Here is a 24,955-nt window from a genome sequence, read left to right as displayed (position 1 = left end):
CCGGTTCTCTAAAATGGCCCATTTCGTCCCTATGGCTGGACTGCCCTCTGCTCAGGAACTCGCGGACGCCTATATACAACACATCTTCCGCTTGCATGGCTTTCCATTACACATCGTATCCGACAGAGGAACTCAGTTCACCTCCCGCTTCTGGAGGGCTCTCTGTAAACATCTGGGAGTGACTCTGGACTTTTCATCTGCATACCATCCTCAGTCTAATGGCCAGGTAGAGAGGGTCAATCAAATCTTGACCTCTTTCTTACGTCACTATGTTAACGCCCATCACGACGACTGGTCCGCTCTTCTTCCTTGGGCTGAATTCTCCCACAACCACCACATCAGTGAGTCGTCCTCCAGCTCTCCCTTCCATGTCGTTTACGGACTTCAGCCTTCCATCCCATTGCCTGTATCCCCTTCTTCGGATGTCCCTGCTGCAGATACAGTAGCCCGTGACTTTGCAACCATTTGGGACTCTGTCAAAGCGTCCCTTGGGCGTGCTTCCCTGCGGATGAAAAGACACGCAGACAAGAACCGTCTGGACCCTCCGTGTTTCTCTCCTGGAGATCTCGTCTGGCTTGCTTCCCAGTACGTCCGCCTGAAGATACCATCATACAAGCTGGGTCCTCGCTACATTGGGCCGTTTAAAGTCCTCAACAAGATCAATGAGGTCTCCTACAAGCTACAGCTCCCGGCCACGATGAGGATACCCAACTCATTCCACGTCTCCCTGCTCAAGCCGGTTGTCCTTGGTCCCTTCTCCGCTGCTGCCAGTCCGGCTCCTCCACCTATTGCCGATGACGACATCTATGCGGTAAGGGATATCGTGGCCGTGAAGACCGTACGAGGTCGACAGTTCTTCCTGGTGGACTGGGAAGGGTATGGTCCTGAGGATAGGTCCTGGGAGCCCAGGGAGAACGTAGGCACTCCTCTGATCCGTGCCTTCATGTCCCGGTTGCGGGGAGGGGGGCGTGGGGGGGGGGTACTGTCACGCTCCCCGGGTCCTCGGCTCCCCTTCCCGGGTCCTCTGTTCCGCTCCCCGGGTCCTCAGCCCCGCTCCCCGGCTCACCTGCCACGCTCCCCGCTCTCCAGCCTCCGGTGCCCGTCCTTCCCAGGTCCCCTGGTCTCCGATCCCGGCGCCCGACGGCTTCCCAGGCCCTGGCCGGCTCCCCTGCGTCCTCCTCTCAGCTTCCTTCCCTGGCTTCTGGCACCCGGGCCGCGCGCATGCGCATTAGGGCGCGCGCGCGGTCACTGACCCTTTCTTAAAGGGCCAGCGTCCATTAACAGGAAATGAGGCTAAACAGGTACAGGGTATAAAGGGGTTTATTGTCCAAGGGGGCGGGGCCTGATCTTCGTGTTTCCTAAGCTAGGAGTCAGGTCTCCTGGTGTCTCTGTGCATATACTCACCTATCTCTCTTGTAGAGCCGTGCCTGCCTCGCCATCCAGTCCTGCCGTATCCTGAACCCCGAACGCTGTCCATCTGCCATCCTGACAGTCCGCACCATCTCGGATCCCTGCGGTGACCCGTCATCTCGCTCCAAAGGTTCCGGACCCCGCCTGACATCATCTCGGCTTCCGAACCTGAGCTGCGTCACCCGGACTACCACCCTTGACTCCGTGGTCCCAGGGACTTCTCCGCTATACTCGTGTGCACGGACTGTTCTGCTGTTTATAGTGTTCCAGCTACCGGACTCTTTACTACCATCTAGGAGTTCGGCCCAGTGGATCCACCTCCTGGGTCTGCCCGTCCACCTGGCCGTGACAGCACTAGTGGGACAATAATGAAGTCCAACAGCCACTTTTAGGATGCCACTAAATGGCAGCATTTTTTGCTATCATTATAGCTTATTAAAAACAGAGCAGGAGGGTGTCATGCAGAGGTGCTGCACATAGATTTGCACCAGTGGGGCACTAATGGAGTACAACAGCCACTTCTTGTATGCCAATAAATGGCAGCATTTTTTGCTATCATTATAGCTTATTAAAAACAGAGCAGCAGGGTGTCATGCAGAGGTGCTAGAAATAGCTTGGCACCAGTGGGGCACTAATGGAGTACAACAGCCACTTCTTGTATGCCACTAAATGGCAGCATTTTTTGCTATTATTATAGCTTATTAAAAACAGAGCAGGAGGGTGTCATGCAGAGGTGCTAGAAATAGCTTGGCACCAGTGGGACAATAATGGAATACAACAGCCAGTTCTTGTATGCCACTAAATGGCAGAATTTTTTGCTATTATTATAGGTTATTAAAAACAGAGCAGGAGGGTGTCATGCAGAGGTGCTAGAAATAGTTTGGCACCAGTGGAGCACTAATGGAAGTCCAACAGCCACTTTTAGGATGCCACTAAGTTTCCTCAGTGTTTGCTAGTATAATGGCTTAGTAACAATGAGTTTGAGTGTGCAATGCAGGCATACGTGCTGCAAATATCTTTGCACTAGTGGGACAATACAGATGTCCAACTGCCACTTTCAGGATGCCACTAAGTTTCCTCAGTGTTTTCTAGTATAATGGTTTAGTAACAATGAGTTTGAGTGTGCAATGCAGGCAGACGTGCTGCAAATATCTTTGCACTAGTGGGACAATACAGAAGTCCAACAGCCACTTTTAGGATGCCACTAAAGCTGGGTTCACACATAGCGACAGCGACAACGACATCGCTGTTACGTCACCATTTTCTGTGACGTAACTGTTATGATCGCTGCTTAGCTGTCAAACACAGCGACGCAGCAGCGATCATAACGTCGCTACATGTGCAGAGAGCAGGGAGCTGCGCACACTGCTTAGCGCTAGCTCCTTGCTCTCCTAGCTACAGTACACATCGGGTTAATTAACCCGATGTGTACTGCAGCTACATGTCACAGTGCAGAGAGCAGGGAGCCGCGCACACTGCTTAGCGCTGGCTCCTTGCTCTCCTAGCTACAGTACACATAGGGTTAATTACCCGATGCGTACTGCAGCTACATGTGCACAGAGCAGGAGCCGGCACTAGCAGCAAGAGCGGCGGAGGCTGGTAATGAAGGTAAATATCGGGTAACCAGGGAAAGGTCTTCCCTTGGTTACCCGATGTTTCCAGTGGTTACAGCTTTCCGCAGCTGCCAGACGCCGGCTCCTGATCCCTGCTCGCTTCATTTCTGTCGCTCTCTCGCTGTCACACACAGCGATGTGTGCTTCACAGCGGGAGAGCGACGACGAAAAAATGAAGCAGGACATTCAGCAACGAGCAACGACCTCACAGCAGGGGCCAGCTCGTTGCTGGATGTGACACACAGCGACAGCGACGGGACGTCGCTGCAACGTCACAAAAAATGGTGACGTAGCAGCGACGTCGTTGTCGTCGTCGCTGTGTGTGACACCACCTTAAGTTTCCTCAGTGTTTGCTAGTATAATGGCTTAGTTATAATGAGTTTGAGTGTGCAATGCAGGCAGACGTGCTGCAAATATCTTTGCACTAGTGGGACAATACAGAAGTCCAACTGCCACTTTTAGGATGCCACTAAGTTTCCCCAGTGTTTGTGACTCGCCCACCCCAGGGCTATGGGACACCCGGTGCCGGGCCGGACTAGTCCGGTGGTAGTCAGTGGTGGCTGGGCCCGGCTCCGTGGCCCTGGTGGGTGTCAGTAGAATATGTGGCTTGCTTGTTAATGGTTGTGTTCGTGACGCCACCTGTGGTATGCGGCTATTAAGCCGCCGCTGCTGTGTGAGGCCTCCGGGATGATGATATAGCAGCTATGGTAGTACTGCTCCCCACAGGTGGAGCAATGCCCGGGGCACAGTTGGTGCTTGTGGAAGTCTATGGTGCTGTGTGACTAACACGGTGCAGGGCCGACAAGCAATGAAAGAAACAGGCACAAACAGTAGTCTCTTTACCTTCTCCTCTTTTACTCGGCAGAAACTTAGTCCTGGGAGACCGTCACAGATGGTAAAGGTGGTCCGGCCGGCCTGGAAGTGCCTGGGGTGATCTTTGGCCAGTTGAGTATGAGGCCTACTCCTTAATCTTTCTCTGCTGTTTTAGGACACTGCACTTTGGGTTTGCAATTGCCCTCTTGCTGCTGGGACTTGTTGTTCGTCCCCTTTTCTGTGTGGTAGACTGCGCAGGCCCTCTCTGGTGCTTCTCTGCTGGAGCCCACACCAGGCCCTTGGAATGCAGCTGTACCTTCAGATTGCTTCTGGGACAGGGGGCTTGCAGCTCTCCTGCCCTCCGGATTCAGCTACCAGGGATGGATTTTATGCCCTGGCAACTACAGACTCCGATGTCCGAGTCTCTGCTGTGCCTCTCTGCTCCCCTTGCTTCCCTGGGCCAAGCTATCCAAGCTCTAGGCCCCAGTTTCACAAGGCAGCACTACTCTGCGTCTGCACTCTTTCACTCCTGTCTCCAGACTAACCCCCACTTCCTCCTTCCAGCCAGACTTAAGGAATGCTCCCTGAAGTTCCAGGTTCAGAGCTCCCCCTGCTGGCCGGAGGGAGAACTGCGGTTGGTGTTACACTTACTGGCCAATAGATCTCCCAATTACCTCCAGGCTCAGCATTAACCCTTTGGGAGGGCAATGCTGTTGTGGCGACCAGGTCCTGGGGCGCCACACTCCCCCTTAGTTAAATTCAGTACTCCCGGACTGTAGAAACAAACATGACATGTTAAAACATTTCATCCCATTATGGGAGGCGAATTACTTTAACGTTACAACCTTAAACATTACTATAAGAGTCCAGTGTGGCTCCCTGCCGGGTGTCCATTACACTGCTCCATGGGGGACCCGCCGCGTTCAAACCCCCAACGTAGGCTCTGGGCGTGCGTCAGAGCATTGATGACCCCACTCTATGCACGCCGGACGGGTTTTTCTTCAGGGGTGTTGAGCACACTGGTGCTAACTATGAACAATTTAGGTGTTGGCCACCCATAGTCCAGTGGCCCAATTGTCCATTTTCGCAATCAAAGAAAAAGAAAACATTTTGTACACAACATGACAGACATTTTGCATAACTATTTACATTCTAATAAGTACTCTTTCCCTTATACAGTTGACTCTCTATACCTTAGAGGGGGTTGTCCCCGAGTGCTGCGCTGGGACCTACGTAGCTCTGGTGTTTGCCCCTGACTACGTGGTGTGTCTTCTATCTCAGCACTACAGGTGGGCCTAACCCCAATAGGTAAGCGTGATGGTTGCCTTTGTGATCTAAGAGTCGCCAAGGGTATGACAGGTTCACCACTGACAGGGGGTTGATCCTCCTGTTCCACTGCTGGCGTGTCATCTCGTGCTGGAGCGGACGGTTCTTTAGGTGGATCCGGAACCTTTTCTGTTTCTGGCTCGACCAACTGCGGAAACGTCAAAACTGGTACCACTATGGCATTGTTTATTCGGGTCCAAGTTTTGGGGAATTTTCCAAGGATGGTTTGAATCATCTCCCCTTCTTTCTCTTGACTTTGGGGACTTCCTTGTACTCCTTCCATTTCTCTTTGGATTCTGCACCGTTCAGGACACGCTTTCAGGCGGTCTCGAGAAATTGCTTGATAGGTCTTGCCTTCATCCTTGCTTATGAGGCATACCTTACTATTGTCAAAGTTGGAGGGGATAATGGTGTAGGGCTCGTTTTCCCACTGATCATCCAATTTATGCGTCCTCCGCTTCTTCTTGAGGACTTGTTCTCCAGGTGCTAAGGGAGTTGCTGGGGCGGTTTGATTGTAATGCTGCTCTTGTCTCGTTCTTGCTTGAGACAGGCTCCTCTCTACGCACTCCTGGACCTTACGGTACCGCTGCTGCCGTTCTGTATCCCAATCCTCTATTTCTTGAACCGCCTCGGGCGACACAGTCCCCATCTCAAAGTCTACAGGCAACTTGCCAGGTCTGGCTCGCATCAGGTAAGCGGGGCTGCAGTTGGTCGAATTCACTGGGATATGGTTGTACAGGTCTACCAGATCGGGCAACTTTTCTGGCCATTGGTTCCTTTCCTCCAGCGGTAGGGTCTTCAGCATATCAATAACCACATGGTTCATTTTCTCGCACAGTCCATTGGTTTGGGGGTGGTACGGTGTGGTTCGGATTTTCTTACAACCGTACATGTTACAGAACTCTTGGAACACTTCAGCCTCGAATGCAGGACCCTGATCAGTCAGTACCCTTTCCGGATAGCCGTGAGGTCGACAAAAGGATGCCTAGAACGCTCTAGCTGCTGTCCTGGCTGTCTGGTCCTTCACAGGCACTACTACCAGGAAACGAGAGTAATGGTCCACAATGGTGAGGGCGTACACATAGCCTGACCGGCTTGGTGTTAACTTCACGTGGTCCAGGGCCACCAACTCCAGGGGCTGCTTCGTGACAATTGGCTGTAGGGGAGACCTTTGGCTGGCATCATCCTTCCGCCTCAGGTTACACGGGCCACAGTCTCGGCACCACTTCTCGATCATCTTTCTCATGTGCACCCAATAGAACCGATCACGGAGTAGGGCCTCCAACTTCTTCCACCCGAAGTGTCCTGCGTTATCATGATACGCTGCTAGGACCATTGGAGCATCCCTCTGCGGAACCACTATCTGCCAGACAAGTTCATTTGTTCGCCAGTTGACATATCTCTTGCAGAGCTTGCCTTGGTAGGTGAACAGTCGTCCCCTCTCCTTCCACAGCTGCTGGGCTTCCTCTGGAGCGTCTGGGCCAAGATGGGTCTCAGCTTGCGCTAGCTTCTCTTTGACCAATCGCACGGCCGGGTCACCGTTCTGTGTTTCTTCCCAATTATGGTGGAGTAATGGGTTGACCGAGACCTCGTGCTGGCTTGAGCGCTTCACTCCCACCGCATGCTCACACTGGGAAACACCTTGGTGATGGAAAGCCGGTAACTCTATCTCTTCGAGTTCATCCATGTCTTCTCCAGACTCGGGTAAGTGAGGCATTCTGGACAGCGCATCAGCATTGTTATTCTTCTTGCCAGCCCGATACTTGATGGTAAAGTCAAAGTTAGACAGCCGGGCCATCCATCGCTGTTCCATCGCACCTAACTTGGCTGTTGCCAGGTGTGTCAATGGATTGTTGTCCGTGAAGATGGTGAACTTGGCCGATGCCAGATAGTGCTTGAAGCGTTCAGTCACTGCCCAAACAATAGCGAGGAACTCCAGCTTGAAGGAACTGTAGTTTTCTGGATTCCTTTCTGTGGGCCGAAGCTTCCTACTGGCGTACGCTATCACCCTCTCTCTGCCTCCCTGTACCTGGGACAGAACTGCTCCCAGGCCCACGTTGCTGGCGTCTGTATACAGTACAAACGGTTGGCTGTAGTCAGGGTAGGCCAGAATTTCTTCTCCCGTGAGAGCCCCTTTCAGCCGGACAAAGGATGTTTCCAGTTGGCTGCTCCATTCAAATGGAGGGCTCTGCTTCTTAGCCTGCTTTGGCTGGCCCACCAGGAGATCTTGAAGGGGCGCTGCTATCTTGGTGAAACCATCAATGAACCTTCGGTAGTAGCCCACCAGTCCAAGGAACTGCCGCACCTCCTTCACTGTGGTGGGTCTTGGCCAGTCCTTGATTACAGTGACTTTCTCCGGATCAGGTGCCACACCTTCTGCGCTGACCACATGACCCAGGTACTGTACCTTTGGCTTCAAGAGGTGACATTTGGACGGCTTGATCTTCAGGCCATATTTCGACAAGGACTCAAACACTTCTGCTAAGTGCTTCAGGTGGTCCTCATAAGTCTTGGAGTAGACTATGACGTCATCCAGGTACAACAGCACGGTTTCAAAGTTGTGGTGGCCCAAGCAGCACTCCATCAACCTTTGGAATGTCCCTGGGGCGTTGCAGAGCCCGAATGGCATACAATTGAACTCACAGAGGCCCATTGGTGTCGTGAATGCAGTCTTCTCCTTGTCCGCCTCTGCCACGGGAACCTGCCAATACCCACTGGTGAGATCCAAGGTGGAGAAATAGTTAGCTGACTTTAAGGCTGTTAGTGACTCCTCTATTCTGGGCAGTGGATAAGCATCTTTATGTGTAATGCGGTTAATTTGCCTGTAATCTACACACATTCTCATCGTACCATCTTTTTTCTTTACGAGCACTAGTGGAGCTGCCCAGGGGCTACAACTATCTCTGATAACCCCAGCCTCCTTCATTTCCCGTAACATTTCCTTGGCACACTGATACTGTGCGGGGGGTACAGGGCGGTATCTCTCTTTAATGGGATGATGATCACCCGTGGGGATTTGATGTTTAACCCCTTTCACCTGCCCAAAATCTAGGGGGTGTTTGCTGAAGACCCGCTCGTACTCCTGTACCACCCGGTAAACCCCATGCTTTTGGTGCGAGGGGGTGGAGTCGGTGCCTACATGTAATTTTTGGCACCAGTCTTCCGGCTGCCCCTTGGAGCCATTGTCTTCCGCCTGGTCGGACGGGATCAAGGGTTCCACTGCTTTAATGGTATTGTTGCTGACAGTGTACAGTTTTGCTACAGTGGCGTACCGGGGCAATTTGGCCTCCTCCTCCCCACAATTCAAGACACGGACGGGCACTCTCCCCTTGCGGACGTCCGCTACCCCTCTGGCTATCAGGACTCCAGGCCTACTGTCTGAATACACCGGTTCTACCAAGGCATGGTAATCCTGACCCTTGAGGCCTATTGCTGCCCGACACCATATCAACATTTCACTTCTTGGGGGTATTACAATGGGGAGGGGGTCACTTACCCTCACACTGCCAATTTCTCCTCCGGCTAGCTCTACCTGCTGCCTCCTCATCAGGGCTCTGATCTCCCTCTGTAGGACACGCTGCTGCCCGGAGCTGGCAGTTTCAGACGCCTGTTGCAACAAAATTATCACTTCGGCAATACAATTTTCTATCACATTTGTACCAATGGTTAGCAGTGGGTCAGATTCTTTGCGATCAATATCTACAATTATCATCCCCTGACATGGCAATTCCACCCGCCCCACTTTAATGGTTACTTCTTTGTACCCAATTTGAGGTAAGGGCTGACCATTACTGGCCACAATTGTTAAATCATCATCTGGGCCATGGTCAATGTCTGAATCAGCCCAATATCTTTTGTACAGTTTGTGGGGGATGGTTGTTACCTGGGACCCCGTATCCAGGAGGGCATTCAAAGGGATCCCATCCAGCACAATGGGAAGGATCGGTCGTCCTCCCACGTACTTGCTGCGGCTGGGGTTTGAGCCGGGCTTCCTTACACCTGGGGGTTGGCTCCTGGCCCCAGGCTCAGCCAGTTTAAAGGACAGCGTCGTGCAATGTGGCCCGCCTGGTTGCAGTGGCGGCAGATCGGTTGTCCTGTTGAATCATACCGGTCTGTGTCTCTGCCTCGGGTCGGCGGAATCCTCCTCTGTCGCATCCATGGGACGTCCTCTGGGCTGGAGGCCAACTCGATTTTTGCAGGCGAGGGGGTCATTTGTAGAGACTGCACGGTCTTGGCAAGGGCAGCCACAGTCTTGGTCAGCTCCTGGAACTGCTGTCTGAGCTCTGCAGTGGGATCCTTATCCAGGGACTGCGCCTCAGTCCCTGCAGTGGCTCGTGTTGCAGGCACCACCCCGGGGTACGTGATAGCAAGAGGCCGGAGGGGTACTGGGTCATTCGGTGTAGATTCTCTCAGTACCCTGATGGCCTGGTCCTTAAACTTGGCAAAGTCCAGAGCAGGGTTCTGCAGGACCAGGATACGCAGCTGGGTCCTGTGGGCATCTGACAGGAGCCCCTCTATGAACTGCTCAGTTAGGAGTTTGTCTTCTTCACGTACACTCTCTGGATCCACCTGTTTAACTGCTTTCAGGGCCTCCTGCAAGTTTAAGGCATAGTCCCTTATGCTGTCTGTGGCCCGCTGCTTGCACCCAAAGAATCTCATCTTTATCTCTGCTGCGGTGCGGGTGTCAAAAGTACTCTTTAGCTTGGCCAGTATCTGGGCTGCTGTCCCTTTATCTGTATCAGGCCAGGACTTCGCTTCACGCTGGGCTGCGCCGGCTAGCTGTCCCATTACTATGCCCACCTTCTGGCTCTCAGTCAGAGGATACACCCGGAACAAGCTGTGCAGGCTTTCTCTGAAGTCACTCAAGGTATGGGACTCCCCGGAGTACTGCGGCAGCCATTCTGCTCCCGGTATGTACGGCATGGTGATCGGCATTACCGGCGCTACAGTGGGGGCTGGGGCGACGGCGACTGGGACTACTTCGGCCGGTGCTGCGGCGCCTTGGGCGATGGCAGCCACCTGCTCTCCCTCGGAGTCGGACATCTTCCTCCCCCTTAGTGAACCTTACCAGGCTCCGTTCACTTTTCAAATTTTCCTCTGGGTCGCGCGGGGTTAACAGCGCTCTGCTCTGATGGCGCGCTCCCTTCGCGCTCTTTGTCAGGCACGCCCCCCTTCTTTCTGCGCTCAGCGAGGCTAATGGCGGCGGCAGTTTTCAAACAATGAAACACGCAGTAACACAGTCTTTTAAGCGCAATTCTTCAGGCGCACAGTACCCGGTGTGACCGGGCACGAAATCCTGTTCGTGACGCCAAAGTTGACTCGCCCACCCCAGGGCTATGGGACACCCGGTGCCGGGCTGGACTAGTCCGGTGGTAGTCAGTGGTGGCTGGGCCCGGCTCCGTGGCCCTGGTGGGTGTCAGTAGAATATGTGGCTTGCTTGTTAATGGTTGTGTTCGTGACGCCACCTGTGGTATGCGGCTATTAAGCCGCCGCTGCTGTGTGAGGCCTCCGGGATGATGATATAGCAGCTATGGTAGTACTGCTCCCCACAGGTGGAGCAATGCCCGGGGCACAGTTGGTGCTTGTGGAAGTCTATGGTGCTGTGTGACTAACACGGTGCAGGGCCGACAAGCAATGAAAGAAACAGGCACAAACAGTAGTCTCTTTACCTTCTCCTCTTTTACTCGGCAGAAACTTAGTCCTGGGAGACCGTCACAGATGGTAAAGGTGGTCCGGCCGGCCTGGAAGTGCCTGTGGTGATCTTTGGCCAGTTGAGTATGAGGCCTACTCCTTAATCTTTCTCTGCTGTTTTAGGACACTGCACTTTGGGTTTGCAATTGCCCTCTTGCTGCTGGGACTTGTTGTTCGTCCCCTTTTCTGTGTGGTAGACTGCGCAGGCCCTCTCTGGTGCTTCTCTGCTGGATCCCACACCAGGCCCTTGGAATGCAGCTGTACCTTCAGATTGCTTCTGGGACAGGGGGCTTGCAGCTCTCCTGCCCTCCGGATTCAGCTACCAGGGATGGATTTTATGCCCTGGCAACTACAGACTCCGATGTCCGAGTCTCTGCTGTGCCTCTCTGCTCCCCTTGCTTCCCTGGGCCAAGCTATCCAAGCTCTAGGCCCCAGTTTCACAAGGCAGCACTACTCTGCGTCTGCACTCTTTCACTCCTGTCTCCAGACTAACCCCCACTTCCTCCTTCCAGCCAGACTTAAGGAATGCTCCCTGAAGTTCCAGGTTCAGAGCTCCCCCTGCTGGCCGGAGGGAGAACTGCGGTTGGTGTTACACTTACTGGCCAATAGATCTCCCAATTACCTCCAGGCTCAGCATTAACCCTTTGGGAGGGCAATGCTGTTGTGGCGACCAGGTCCTGGGGCGCCACATTTGCTAGTATAATGGCTTAGTAACAATGAGTTTGAGTGTGCAATGCAGGCAGACGTGCTGCAAATATCTTTGCACTAGTGGGACAATACAGAAGTCCAACTGCCACTTTTAGGATGCCACTAAGTTTCCTCAGTGTTTGCTAGTATAATGGCTTAGTAACAATGAGTTTGAGTGTGCAAAGGGCAGGAGGGTACAGTGCCAGGGTTGTGGGTCTGGGTAGAGGAAAGATAGCCTCCCTTTCTATCCCTCCTAATGGGGAAATGCAGCGAGGAAATCCCTGACCTTAGCTACACAGACGCTGTCATCTTGTGTAGCTGTTAAACTCTGTTTTCACGGCCCTGACTGTCACCTATGGCTCTGACCCTGCCGGTATTAGCCCTTAAAAGGACTAATAGAAACTTCTATCGCTATTCTGTATAGCGCTGTGTATAGAGCGTACACAGCAGTATCAGAGACAGGAGCTACGCCAGCGGTGACTGACACCAAGACGCAGAAGGCAGATAATGGCGTGCTGGAGGAAAATGTCCGTTTTTATAATGCATGGACATATGACATGGATATCCTATCACACATGCCGTTGCTTCTCTGGCTAAAAGTCCACTTAGCTGTGTGTGTGTCTGGGATTGGCTGACATGCTGGCCCGCCCCACTACATGCGCGTGCTTAGGGAAGGAAGACAAGGAAAAAAAAAAAAATGGCGATCGCCATTATCCAAACAGCAGTGATCTGAATGCGCTGTTCCCGCACACTATACACTGAAATTTCATAATAGTGTGAGTCACAGAGTGACTTACACTATTACAGCGGAAAGCCAGCTAGTAATTAGCTTGTCTTTTTGCTGCTAGAACCGTTCTCGAACGTATCTAGAACTATCGAGCTTTAGCAAAAAGTTCGAGTTCTAGTTCGATCTAGAACAGCCCCCAAAATCACTCGAGCCTAGAACTGGAGAACCTCGAACCGCGAACCGCGCTCAACTCTAGTCCTAAGTGAGCATAAAAGTTTTCAGTTTTTTCTCCTAAGTTTCTGATCTTAGGAGACAGATCCCTAATCATTTGAGCTATTTTAGTGCATTGGCTTCATATTTTAGACATCTGAATTTTGTATGCTATTTTTCAATGATTTTTTTTTTTTTTATTCCCAGGTGTAATGGCCCAACCATTAACGTCCAAAATGTACCTGCTATTGGGATTTACATTCATTTTTCTTATAAGCATGATCTTTCATCAAAATCTAAAACAGGTAATTATATCATGAATTGTTTTAACAAGGCCTATAGAAAACAAAAAGGCTTTTGCTTCTTCAGCTTTTTTTTCTGCAAAGTGCCCAATATTCTAGTGATATTTGTACAACACTTCTGTAACATGACTTGGGTTGGTAGTGATGGGTGAGGCACTCTGATTCCACATCATAGTACGCTACAGAAATATGGGGGTCCTGTGTGTGTGGTGGTACTGTTCTGCTCCTGGACACCTTCAGGTTAAGCTCTGCCTCACTGTGTGTGGCGCCAGAGCGCTTTATCCTCAAGATGAGGAAGCCAGACAAGTTTGTAATAAGAGTCCTTTTTACTGAAGAATAAACTTATGTACAAAGTGTAGTAAGTATTATACTTGTAATTGTGATGATGGCCACAAGGTGGCGCTAGACACTACTTGTATGCACTAAAAGGAGAAATAGGCAGAATGAGATCATAAACCAGGAGGGCACGACAGTGCATGGGGAGCAAACAGAGACGAGGTCAGGATACATGCGAAAGGTTAGGGTTCCAGGAAAGTACTACAGGATACAGGTAGCAGGTGGGGATGTGGTCCAGAGGATGTCTGAGGTCAGAAGCCAGGAAGTACAACAGAAACAGGGGAGGACAGGCAGCAGTCTGGAGTCAAGAGACCAATGTCTGAACACTGAGCACACGGGAGCCAACAGCACAACTGTAAACAAGAAGTATGACTGGTGTCGTCCTGAGCTAACACGCTCCCTAATGAGGCAGAACAATCATTGAGAAGAAGCAACATCTGCAAGAGCACCTCCAAGGACCAGTGTGACACCTAGTGCTGTGAAAAAGCCAGCAGAACATTCATCCTGCAAAACACTCTGCACCATAGCCAACATATACCAGCTCTGCAGGAGAGCATGGCAGAACAATACCGCATGTTCTGCACAAACAAATCATGACAGTAATTATCTTCTGCTCAATACAGAGGCCCATGCATAGACATTCTGTAAATATTTTGGATGAACATGACGGTGATAACTGTGACTCCATTTTTTAAGAAACTAATGTGAGGGAGCCTTTGCTAGCAACTACCTTACTAAAAGCACCACTGGTCTGACCGAATCAACCTTATCTTCATGGCTGTTCCCTATAGTCCAGAACACTATTGCATTACAGTTGTTTCAGTCCTAGAGTGCCCACACTCACCTGATTAAGAGAATTGTAGACACTGTGGGTTCTTTGCTGAAGCTTGCTTCCTTGTCCTTGTTACACACACACCCAATGTTGTTCTCCTTCCTCTGATGGTGTCCTCACTTCTCCCTCACTCAGCAGCAACCGCTAACTGACTCCTAACAGGAAAAAGGTTATCTTTCCTACACTCTAGCCCCTCCAACTGTGGGCTAGTCTCAACCGTTAAATCTAAAGCGGGCTTTACACGCTACGACATCGCTAATGCGGAGTCAATGGGGTCACGGAATTCGTGACGCACATCCGGCCGCATTAGCGATGCCGTTGCGTGTGACATCGATTAGCGATTTTGCATCGTTGCAAAACAGTGAAAAATCGCTAATCGGCGACACGGGGGTCCATTCCCAATTATCGTTACTTCAGCAGTAACGAGGTTGTTCCTCGTTCCTGCGGCATCACACATCGCTGCGTGTGACGCCGCAGGAGCGAGGAAGCTCTCCCTACCTGCCTCCCGGCCGCTATGCGGAAGGAAGGAGGTGGGAGGGATGTTACGTCCCGCTCATCTCCGCCCCTCCGCTGCGATTGGGCGGCGGTTCAGTGACGTTTCAGTGACGTCGCTGTGACGCCGCACGGACCGCCCCCTTAGAAAGGAGGCGGTTCGCCGGTCACAGCGACGTCGCCGGACAGGTAAGTATGTGTGACGGCTCTGGGCGATGTTGTGCGGCACGGGCAGCGATATGCCCGTGTCGCGCAACAGATGGGGGCGGGTACGCACACTAGCGATATCGGGACCGATATCGCAGTGTGTAAAGTAGCCTTAAGGCTACGTGCGCACGTTGCAGATTTTGTCCCGAAATGTTCTGCATCAAATCTGCACCTTCTGGGAGAAAAATGCACCAAAGAACGTATGTGTTTTTGGAGTGTTTTTGTGCCATGCCTTTTTCTTAATGATGTCAGTGGGTGGAAGGGCTAAAAACAGCAGGAAAAAATGCACCAACAAGTGACATGCTGTAGATTATTTTCTGCACCAAATCTGCAAGTAAAAAAATAAGCAACATGTGCACAGCACTTCAGAATGCTCATGAACTTTGCTCGCATAGCTGTAATGATGATAGACATGCAGACTTGGACCACAATCTGCATCAAAAACCGCACTGTGCACACACAGCATTACTGTCCCTTTTCACTGTCTGCTGCAGGGCAGAACAAAGCTTTCTCACATGGCAATGTGAAATATTATGCAGGCAAACCTTAACTCAATCTTAACCTATGTTCAGCAAACCCACAATAAAGTAATGCAGAAACAAAAAAGTGATGTGTTGAATGACATTCCCAGGACCTTGGGGTACTCGGTCCCGGGCCTTGAATACTCTGGGACGTATCACAGGTGGCCGATGCGAGGTTCCGTGACCCTGGGGGTTTGTTAAAAAAGGGAGTTAATAAAAAGGGAAATAAAATAAAATGCTTTTCATGACGCCACTTGCGGTATGCGGCTATGTGGGGAAAGCCTCCGCTGCAGAGTCTCACACTACTGGGGCTGGTGGTATTGTGCAGCTTAGATGTTATGGCTCTCTGCAAGTAGAGCTAGGCCCCAGGGGAGGATGATGGTGATTTTAGTAAGGTGATGCAGAGGTGTAGGAAGAATTCAGACAACAAAGGGGCTGCGGTTTAACTTGTGCTTTAGTCACTGGTTTGGAGTAGCTGCAACCTGGCTGGTGCTGGTCTCTACCAATCTGGGTCTCAGGTGATCCGGTATTCCCTTGGTCCCAGTGCCGGTGTAGTGACCTGGTGAGCTTTACTTTCTTGCACCCGTCTGTAGTTGGTGCTTCACCATGGCCTGGAGCATTTTGGGGTCCCCTCCTGTTGTCACAGTCTTGGCCCTCTTTGCTGCTGTGCCCCAGACACTAACGTTGGTGAGGAACCGTGATGATGCCCTCACTGGGCAGATTTATCAGGTGAGCTTGAAACGTCTTCCTGAACTAGGGCTCTGCACCCCGTCGGTGCTCGTTCCAGTGAGTACTCATGCCGTGCTCTCCCTGGCAATCGTACACCTTTAGTCCAATCAGTCACTTTTCACTCACTGTCAGAGCATTGACTTTTGACTGACCATTCACAGACTGTCTTACTGACTGAACGTCTTCCGACTGACTGTCTAACAAGATGTCTGTCTCTCGTCAACTCACTGACTAGCCCCTCCTCCTCCCAGGTGCCTGACTAGCAGATTGGATGAGGCCCGACCAATAGGTGGCCATCCATTAGACCCATCTCTAGACTGTTACGCAGTTTGGGGAAAAGGGCGTGGATGTGTGTGTTTGAATTTTATTTACCGGCACTGGTCTTCCAGGAATCCGGGGTTAGATGCAGTACCCTATGGCACCTGATGCCTCAGGGGCGCCACATTGAACACATAAAATAGGTTGTGTTATTATTTGTTAAGAAATATAACCTTCAATATAAAATAATGGCGCTCTTTTTTTCAAGTGGCTTTTGTTGCACTATTGGGACTGCCGAGCAATTTGATCCACCTTCCCAATTAATTAAGTTCTAGTTGTCAATCAAGAAAAAAAGAAGAACGTCGAAAAAAGCAAAATAATTAAGTAGGAAGGTACACTGAAATATATGGCCTTGCCAAGGGTGTAATGCCAGAGTTCCTTCGTTATCCTGCCTCTCCTCTGCAGCAGGGATGCCAACATACTGCTACGGCTGGACTGCGTACCTCCTTCCCTCTTCATGGCCGTCCAAGTGCTCCCCTGCTGCCTCCTTCTCCCGAGGCCTGTGCATGCCACACAGGTCCCCCCAAGAGTTTGCTTAGGGTATGTGTGCTCCTTACCTCTTAAAATTTTAGTGCACCATTACTCAGTAGTGCCTCTCAGCCTATGGCTGAGAGGCACTAGGTATTTAAGGCATCCTCCCCTAAGGAGAGGTGCCTGCACAACATCGTTAGTCAGTTACTCACCTGCTAGCTAGTTGTCGAGTCCCATTTTTCTGTGTCTGTTACCTGTACCTATGCCTGCCTTTCCATACCTATCTGTACCTGCCATACCCTCTGAGCCTGCTGGACTCAGCTGTCTAGTCTGCATAAACCATCCTGCCTGTATCTGCCTGCACTAGAGATGCACTAGAGATTTTACCTGTTCCTACCTGAACCTGTCCCTGCTCTGCAGGTCAGCTGCCACAGTTCCAGACACTGCCCTGGAAGTGGTACCTGGCCAAGCCAATCCTCAACATCTGAGGCTCTGGCTTATAAACGGTAGGCACTTAGTTAAGTCCCTCCTATGTCAGGGTAAGTGAAGGTTCCCCCTGTTGTCCAGTGGGTCCACTACAGCTCTCCGCAACCTATGCGAGCGTAACAGTTTGTGCACGCCATGGACTCCCTTGATTCCAGCACACTCATGTGTCCAGTGTTGTACCAGAAGATGTCGCATATGCGAGACCAGCAGGATCAGATTCTATCATTTCTGTGATCCGTAAACACCCATTTGAATGACCTTGGTCCAGTTTACGCATCTGCATCTGACCCGCATGAGGTCCAATACCAAGAGCATCCATGCCTGGATTGTGTGACGCCCTGGACTAGCCAGGTAGTCACAAACATACCAACATACACACCCCCACCCTAGGCAGTTACAACAGTCAGACAAAAATCCTTGTTGCCTCCCTCCAGGGCCTGATGTCCACACCAGGTGGGGCGGAGCCAGGTGGTTGGCCCCACCCACCGAGGAGTTCACAGGCCTGGAGGTGGGAAAAGTGTCAGTTCAGTTGTGGAGGTGAAAGTGAGAGGAGTGAACACTTGAGGTTCCTGGGTAGGAGCCCAGGCACTGACAGCAAGGTTGGCAGATGGTGGTGGCCGTCTGCAGGAGTTGGTGGTACTCCGCAGAGCCGTAAGAACCGAGGTCGGGCATCAGCCCGCCGGTACCGGACCGGGGAACGGAGTGAAGCTAAGCACACAGGCAGGGCCATCGGACCCTGACCAGGCTTGGAGCCGTCGTCAATAGTCAAATCCGAATGTGACAGGAACCCCAGGGGTTCCCTAACAACCAAGTCCCGATTGAAGGCAACCGCTCACACCGTGAGGATATACAGCCACCGCCACAGACTAGAGATCCAAGGGCCAGCGCCTGCGGGCAAAACGGGCTCCTACGGCACCTATACGCTGGGGAGCGGACTACCGGTGGGCAACCACAGGAGTCAGAACATTGTAAAAGGGGCAGAGAAAGACAGCCACCATCCACCGTCCGGGGAGAGCACAACATCAACACTGCAGTCGGCTGCGGGACCCATCCATCCGGCCATTTTGGTTTACCAGAGACTTTGTCAGTGATTGTCTGAGTGAGTACACCAGTGCCGTCCGGCACCGCGCCGCGCAGTCTCTGCACCCCAGCCAGCCAGCCTACCCACGGAGGGGATAACATCCCAGCTGCACCCTACCATCCCTCCCGGGATCCCCGTTACCAGCAGCAGTGGTGCCATCATCACCACGTCCCGTGGGTGGTGTCACGAACAATCTCCCTAACCAAAACCACCCCTTTTCACTCACGGGCGAGGAGCGCTGCTCGAGTCCCCGGGTCTGGCCCACCGCTCGAGCCACCGAGCAGCAGCAGCAAAAGCCCCGGACCCGAGCTTGGTGAGCGCATCCCCTCAGCCCGCGACAACTTGGCGTCACGAACAGGATTGGACCGATCTACCTACTGGTAGAAGTGCGCCTTGTAGTTCCCGTTGGCGGCGTCCGGCCGAAAAATTTTAAGCGCCGCCATCTTTGGCGCAAAGATTTCCCGCTCGAGCGTCTTCCCCGAGCAGGGAAGGCGCGAAAAGCGAAGCCCCGCCCTCAAAGAGGAAGTGTAATACTATTGTATGTTCTGAGGATTTCGATAGCGTTAGGGCAATGACAACCAGAGACGAGTTTTTGGTACAAGATGTTTATAATATGTAACCACGGTAGGTACTGAACGGAACAAACACAGCAGAACAAACACACGAAATACTTCCCCGAAACGGAGCGAAGGGAATTCCCGGGGCCACGCACCGGACTCCCCCAGGGAGACCACCAGAGCGAACCCCTATACAGGGACTGTCCGGCAATCACCCCGGAAGGCCTAAATGCGCAGCAGCCGGGACACATGGGGCAAGTGGTAAAGTCCAGGAGTGTCCGTACGGGATGATAGTCCAGAGTGGTTACAAACCGGAAGGAACCGGGCAGAAGTGCTGAACACAGACGGCAGACGGAGTCCAGGCACAGCTTGAAGAAACCGGGTATGGTCCAGAGTCGGTCGGTATTCTTTCAGGAGGATCCAAAGGCAATCAGGAATTAGAAGCAGCAAGGCAGGAGCACACAGCAAGCAGTATACTCAGGCACTGGACTAGGCTTAGAGGCGGCCTTTTAAGCAGCTGGACAGGAAGTAGGGCAACAGAACAGTAAACTCCATGTTAACCGAGGGCAAGCTTTTGTCAAAAGAGAACTGGAAAACCCGGAAACCTGACATTACTCCCCCCCCCAGAAACGGCCTCAGGACGGATCAGGGCCCCTAATGCATAGTCGGAAGCGTCGACTTCCACGATAAAGGGAAGTGCGGGATTCGGATGTACTAATATTGGCGCTGAGGTAAAACAAACCTTGAGACGATGGAAAGCTTCCTGGGCCTGGGTGGACCACACAAACTTCTGTCCTTTCTTGGTTAACAGAGTGATGGGACGAACGATCTCTGAAAAGTTACGGATAAAGCGTCGGTAAAAGTTGGCAAAACCGACAAAGCGTTGTACCTCTTTGATGTTTCCCGGTTCCGGCCAGTCTAGAATTGCTTGTATCTTGCCAGACTCCATGTTCAGTCCCTGAGGAGAGATGACATAACCTAAGAATTGTATTTGTGAGCAATGGAATTCGCATTTCTCCTGCTTAATGTACAGGTGGTTTTCCCTCAGCCGGGTAAGTACGGTCTTGACGTGCTCCTGGTGTTCCTGTAGGGAATCAGAAAAGATTAGGATATCGTCCAGATAAATCACCATGAATTGGTCCATTATATCCCTAAAAATATCGTTAACTAGATGTTGGAAAGCCGCGGGAGCGTTACAAAGTCCAAAAGGCATCACTAGGTACTCAAAATGTCCATACCGACATCGGAACGCGGTCTTCCACTCGTCTCCGGGACGTATGCGAAGTAGATTATATGCCCCACGGAGATCCAATTTAGTGAATATTTTTGCCTCTTAGACCCTCTCCAAGAGCTCAGGAATCAACGGTAACGGATACCGGTTCCGGATGGTTATTTTATTCAGTTCCCGGTAGTCAATACAGGGTCTCAGAGTCCCCTCTTTCTTTTTCACGAAAAAGATGGGTGCCCCTGCTGGTGAGGTAGACGGGCGAATAAATCCCTTGGCTAGACTTTCATCAATGTACTCTTTTAGTGCTTCTAGCTCAGGTGCCGCCAACGGGTAGACATGACCAAACGGGATCTCCGCCCCTGGGAGTAAGTCTATGGGGCAATCATACGGTCTATGCGGGGGAAGCTGATCGGCTTTTCTTTTGTCGCATATATCAGCGAAGTCATGATAAACCGGGGGTAAAACAGGTACCTGTACAGTGCCCTCCGCATTCGGTGTTACTGGAACCGGAACAGTTGGACTAATGGTCGGACCACTCTGCGGTGGAAAGGATATTTCCTTAGTCTCCCAATCGATGACAGGATTTGTAGACCGTAGCCACGGAATACCTAAAATAATCGGAAAATGAGGAGAAGAAATTACCATGAAAACAAGGGTCTCCTGCTGACCTGGCTTCATCACGCATTCTAGCGGTACTGTTTCCCGATCAACTGGTCCAGAGATTAACGGAGATCCGTCTACCGTCTCCATGGTAACCGGTGAGGATCTTTGCTGAGTCCGAATACCGTGTTTCCTGGCAAAAGAAGAGTCCATGAAATTTCCCCCTGCCCCAGAGTCTATCATTGCAGAGGTAGGTATTAGCTGTCCCTCCCACCGGATCTGAATGGGAAGCGAGCAATGGGTATATTTCCCTTCTGAGTCCTTCGGTGAGGTTGACATTACAGTCAAGGGAAATACCGCATCCAAGTGTCCACTTGCCTCAGAGATATCGGACTCTGCGTCCGTGTTGTCACACTCTGCCATGGCTGCCAATACCTTATTTGGGCGATTTGGACGTTTCGGGCAGTCGATCAAGAAATGGTCCGATTGACCGCAATAGAAACACAAACGCTCACGGAGCCGGTGTTCACGACGTTCGTTGGTCTCTCGCTTTTGCAGAGAGTCCACTTGCATAGGAACGTCCTCGGCCTCCCGTGGCGTCCTGAGAGCGGGTTCTCTGGAAGGAAACGCAAAGTTGTTTACACGGTTTACAGCTGCCCATTTTTCCTGTCTACGTTCCGTCAAGCGGGTATCAATACGGACACAGTGCTGGAGAAACAGTTCAAAATCCCCTGGAGATTCGGAACGAGCTAACTCGTCCTTGATGGTACCGGACAAACCTTTTCTGAAAACAGACAATAATGCATTGTTTCCCCAGTCGGTGTCTACCACTAACCTCTTGAACTCAGTGGCGTATTCAACGACAGAACGCTTTCCCTGACGTAAGGAAAGGAGAGCCGATTCAGCGGTAGCACGGCGATTCGGATCATCAAACATTTGCGCCATTGCGGTCAGAAAGTCATCCAGGTGATTTAAACGAATGTCCCGATTCTCTATCATAGGATTAGCCCAAGCCAGTGCTCGTGAGGTTAATAACATGATTATACATAACACTTTTGACCGGTCAGAACGGTAATAATCAGCATGTACATCAAAAAACAGTATACATTGGTTAACAAATCCACGAAACTGACTACGATCACCATTGAAACGGAATGGGGGTAACCTAGGCATACCGGCAGCTGATACAGACGTAGTGGGGACGGCTTCCTGAGCCTCCACTCTGACTCGCAAATCCTGAATAGCCGGACCCAGTACCTGGTGATCATGGCCCAGCTGTGCCTCCACATCTCTAAGTTTAGTTTGTACCGCCTCCATCTCCTGCTGTAAGGAGTTAATCATGGAAAAGAGCTGATCTACTCGTGTCTCAGTCATTGCCCCAGCGAAATCCTCTTATGGCCTGAGTATAATGTAATACTATTGTATGTTCTGAGGATTTCGATAGCGTTAGGGCAATGACAACCAGAGACGAGTTTTTGGTACAAGATGTTTATAATATGTAACCACGGTAGGTACTGAACGGAACAAACACAGCAGAACAAACACACGAAATACTTTCCCGAAACGGAGCGAAGGGAATTCCCGGGGCCACGCACCGGACTCCCCCAGGGAGACCACCAGAGCGAACCCCTATACAGGGACTGTCCGGCAATCACCCCGGAAGGCCTAAATGCGCAGCAGCCGGGACACAAGGGGCAAGTGGTAAAGTCCAGGAGTGTCCGTACGGGATGATAGTCCAGAGTGGTTACAAACCGGAAGGAACCGGGCAGAAGTGCTGAACACAGACGGCAGACGGAGTCCAGGCACAGCTTGAAGAAACCAGGTATGGTCCAGAGTCGGTCGGTATTCTTTCAGGAGGATCCAAAGGCAATCAGGAATTAGAAGCAGCAAGGCAGGAGCACACAGCAAGCAGTATACTCAGGCACTGGACTAGGCTTAGAGGCGGCCTTTTAAGCAGCTGGACAGGAAGTAGGGCAACAGAACAGTAAACTCCATGTTAACCGAGGGCAAGCTTTTGTCAAAAGAGAACTGGAAAACCCGGAAACCTGACAGGAAGTGTTAGAAAGAACCAAGGGGGGGCGGGTGAAAGCCTGCCTAATGTAGCCGAGGGCATAAAAAGCGGGGACGCCAGGACTCTGCAACATATCCGGTTCCTGGAAGTCTGCCAGCAAGCATGTCCGTCCTGTCCGGTGATGCCGAAATTCCCGAGCCCACGCCAGGAACAGCGGCGTGGGTGGAAGCCCGGACCGCACAAATGTGCTGCCGCCTTCAAACCCAGGTCCAGTTCTTGATGGAGCGCTGGGTGGCCGAGATGGAGGAAGTGGCGGCGGCCGTGCGGAGACGCGAGGTGGAGGCAGTGTTGGAGGAGCGGGTAAGCGACCCACGCCCCTGTGTCCAAGAAGGACCGACCGTTGCGGCTGAGGGGCCTGGCCTGCGTCCGCTCACCCTCCTGCCTCCCCCACCATCCGTACCGGTTGCTGTTGCCCCTCCGCTCGGTCTGCTACCCCCAACATCGGTAGCGGAATCTAACCCGTCCGCCTAGGAGGACCGGCCTTGGAGCGTTGTCCAGGAACGGCCCGAATCCCTCCCGCTGCCATGGAAGATTCCGCGGGAGGTGCCCGTCCGTGACAAGAAGCCGTCGGCCCCGGAAGTGGCCGCACCCGAGACCGTCCTGGCCCCAGCAGTCTGCCCGGCCGTGGAGGAACCGGCCGCTGCGGGCCCGAAGGCCCAACCGGTGAGGCCAGCTGTCCCTGAGTCCCACGCCTCGGCTGAGGCTGCGCCGGGCCGACACTGCAAAGCAGCAGTTCAGGCCACGTCACCGCAGGACCCCCACAAGAGAGTACCGGTTGTGGCCGGTGTGGGCGCGGTCCAGAGGGGCCCGACCCGAGCGCAGGGGTATGCCAGCGCCCCTTACTGGGACAGGGAGCCAAACCAGTTGGGCCGAGAAATCGCCGCCAGGGAGCAGCAGAGGGCCCAAGTGATGGCGCAAGTGATCAAGGAGAAGGACGCTATTCGCAATGCCACCTTTCGGGTGTGGGGCCCGGTGTATGAAGGCCAAGTCAGGAAGTTTGACCCGCAAAGGGGGTTCGGCTTTATTTATGAACCGGGCCTGGAGGCCGAAGTGTTTGTGGCTCGCCGCGACGTCAACTTGCACCTCCCAACGGGCCACCCAGGTCGAGATCTGTTGCCGGGCGACCTGGTTACTTACACCCGACACTGCGGGGAGAGGGGCTGGTTCGCCCTGGATGTTAAACAAAGGGAAAGCCGCGGTGTGCAGATGCGGCCCCAGCCCCCTCCTCCACCGTCCTGTCCGGATATTGAGCTGTAAGAGGTCCTTGATGAGTGCGACCTCAAGTAGTGGCAGCGGTCCTCCGTTGCAATCAAGTTGTCCCCGTTGGGACCCTCAGCACCGTGTTCTAGTTGTGAATGAATGAGTGATTACAAATCAACCGAGTTTTCATCTGATTATCTACAGTGATTACCCCGGCTGTTGCCGGCAAGTTGTCCCCGGAGGGACCATATAAGTTTTACCGTCCGCATGAGGAACTGCTCATGGACATGGCCGAGAACTAGCAGGCCACCCATGAACTTGTGGGTTTGTAAATAGTTTATTGGGCCGTTTTCCGTCCGTGCCGCCTCCGGAGAGGCAGATTGGAGGAAGGGCCCGCAACAGAGCAGGCTGGGGCCCAGCCACCACCTGGACCGGTGGCCATCCTCCCGGGGTCAGGGGTCCCCCTGGACGTGGGGTCCCCTGAAGTGACAGCCGGGTGTGAGACACCGTACCCGTTCCCGCTCGGGTAACCTGGACCTGTACTGGGGTAAAGGGGTGCTGCCTGTTTCTTAGGGGCAGCACCAAGGTTTAGGTTATTTGGGTGGGAGAGCGGATGACCACGAACCTGTCCGTTTAATAAAAATGTTCAATATTTGAAACGTTAAAGCACTGCACCTCCTGTAAGGGAAGATTTCTAAATATGCGTATGTTGAATGTTTAAATGTTGTTTATCTCTTGCAGTTTGAAAAATAAAACCGGTGATGGACGGGCAGCCCGCGGACGGTCTGCGTTTTACCAAGGGGGAATGTGACGCCCTGGACTAGCCAGGTAGTCACAAACATACCAACATACACACCCCCACCCTAGGCAGTTACAACAGTCAGACAAAAATCCTTGTTGCCTCCCTCCAGGGCCTGATGTCCACACCAGGTGGTTGGCCACACCCACCGAGGAGTTCACAGGCCTGGAGGCGGGAAAAGTGTCAGTTCAGTTGTGGAGGTGAAAGTGAGAGGAGTAAACACTTGAGGTGTCTGGGTAGGAGCCCAG

General features: G+C 52.3%; 1 protein-coding gene across 3 annotated transcripts in view; it reads left to right on the top strand.

Moving 5' to 3' along the window:
* LOC142256092 (NXPE family member 2-like) overlaps positions 1-24,955 on the top strand; it is a 340,673-nt gene that overhangs the window by 104,049 nt on the left and 211,669 nt on the right. For all 3 annotated transcript variants that reach the window (XR_012727480.1, XR_012727482.1, XR_012727481.1), the window contains exon 2: positions 12,685-12,782. The gene's annotated coding sequence lies outside the window, so the exon portion shown is untranslated. The remainder of the gene's footprint in view (positions 1-12,684; positions 12,783-24,955) is intronic.

Source organism: Anomaloglossus baeobatrachus, chromosome 11 (assembly GCF_048569485.1).
Source record: "Anomaloglossus baeobatrachus isolate aAnoBae1 chromosome 11, aAnoBae1.hap1, whole genome shotgun sequence".
In the NCBI taxonomy this organism is placed as follows: Eukaryota; Metazoa; Chordata; class Amphibia; order Anura; family Aromobatidae; genus Anomaloglossus; species Anomaloglossus baeobatrachus.
Note: the sequence above shows the minus strand (reverse complement) of the source record. Positions and strands in the feature narration are given on the sequence as shown.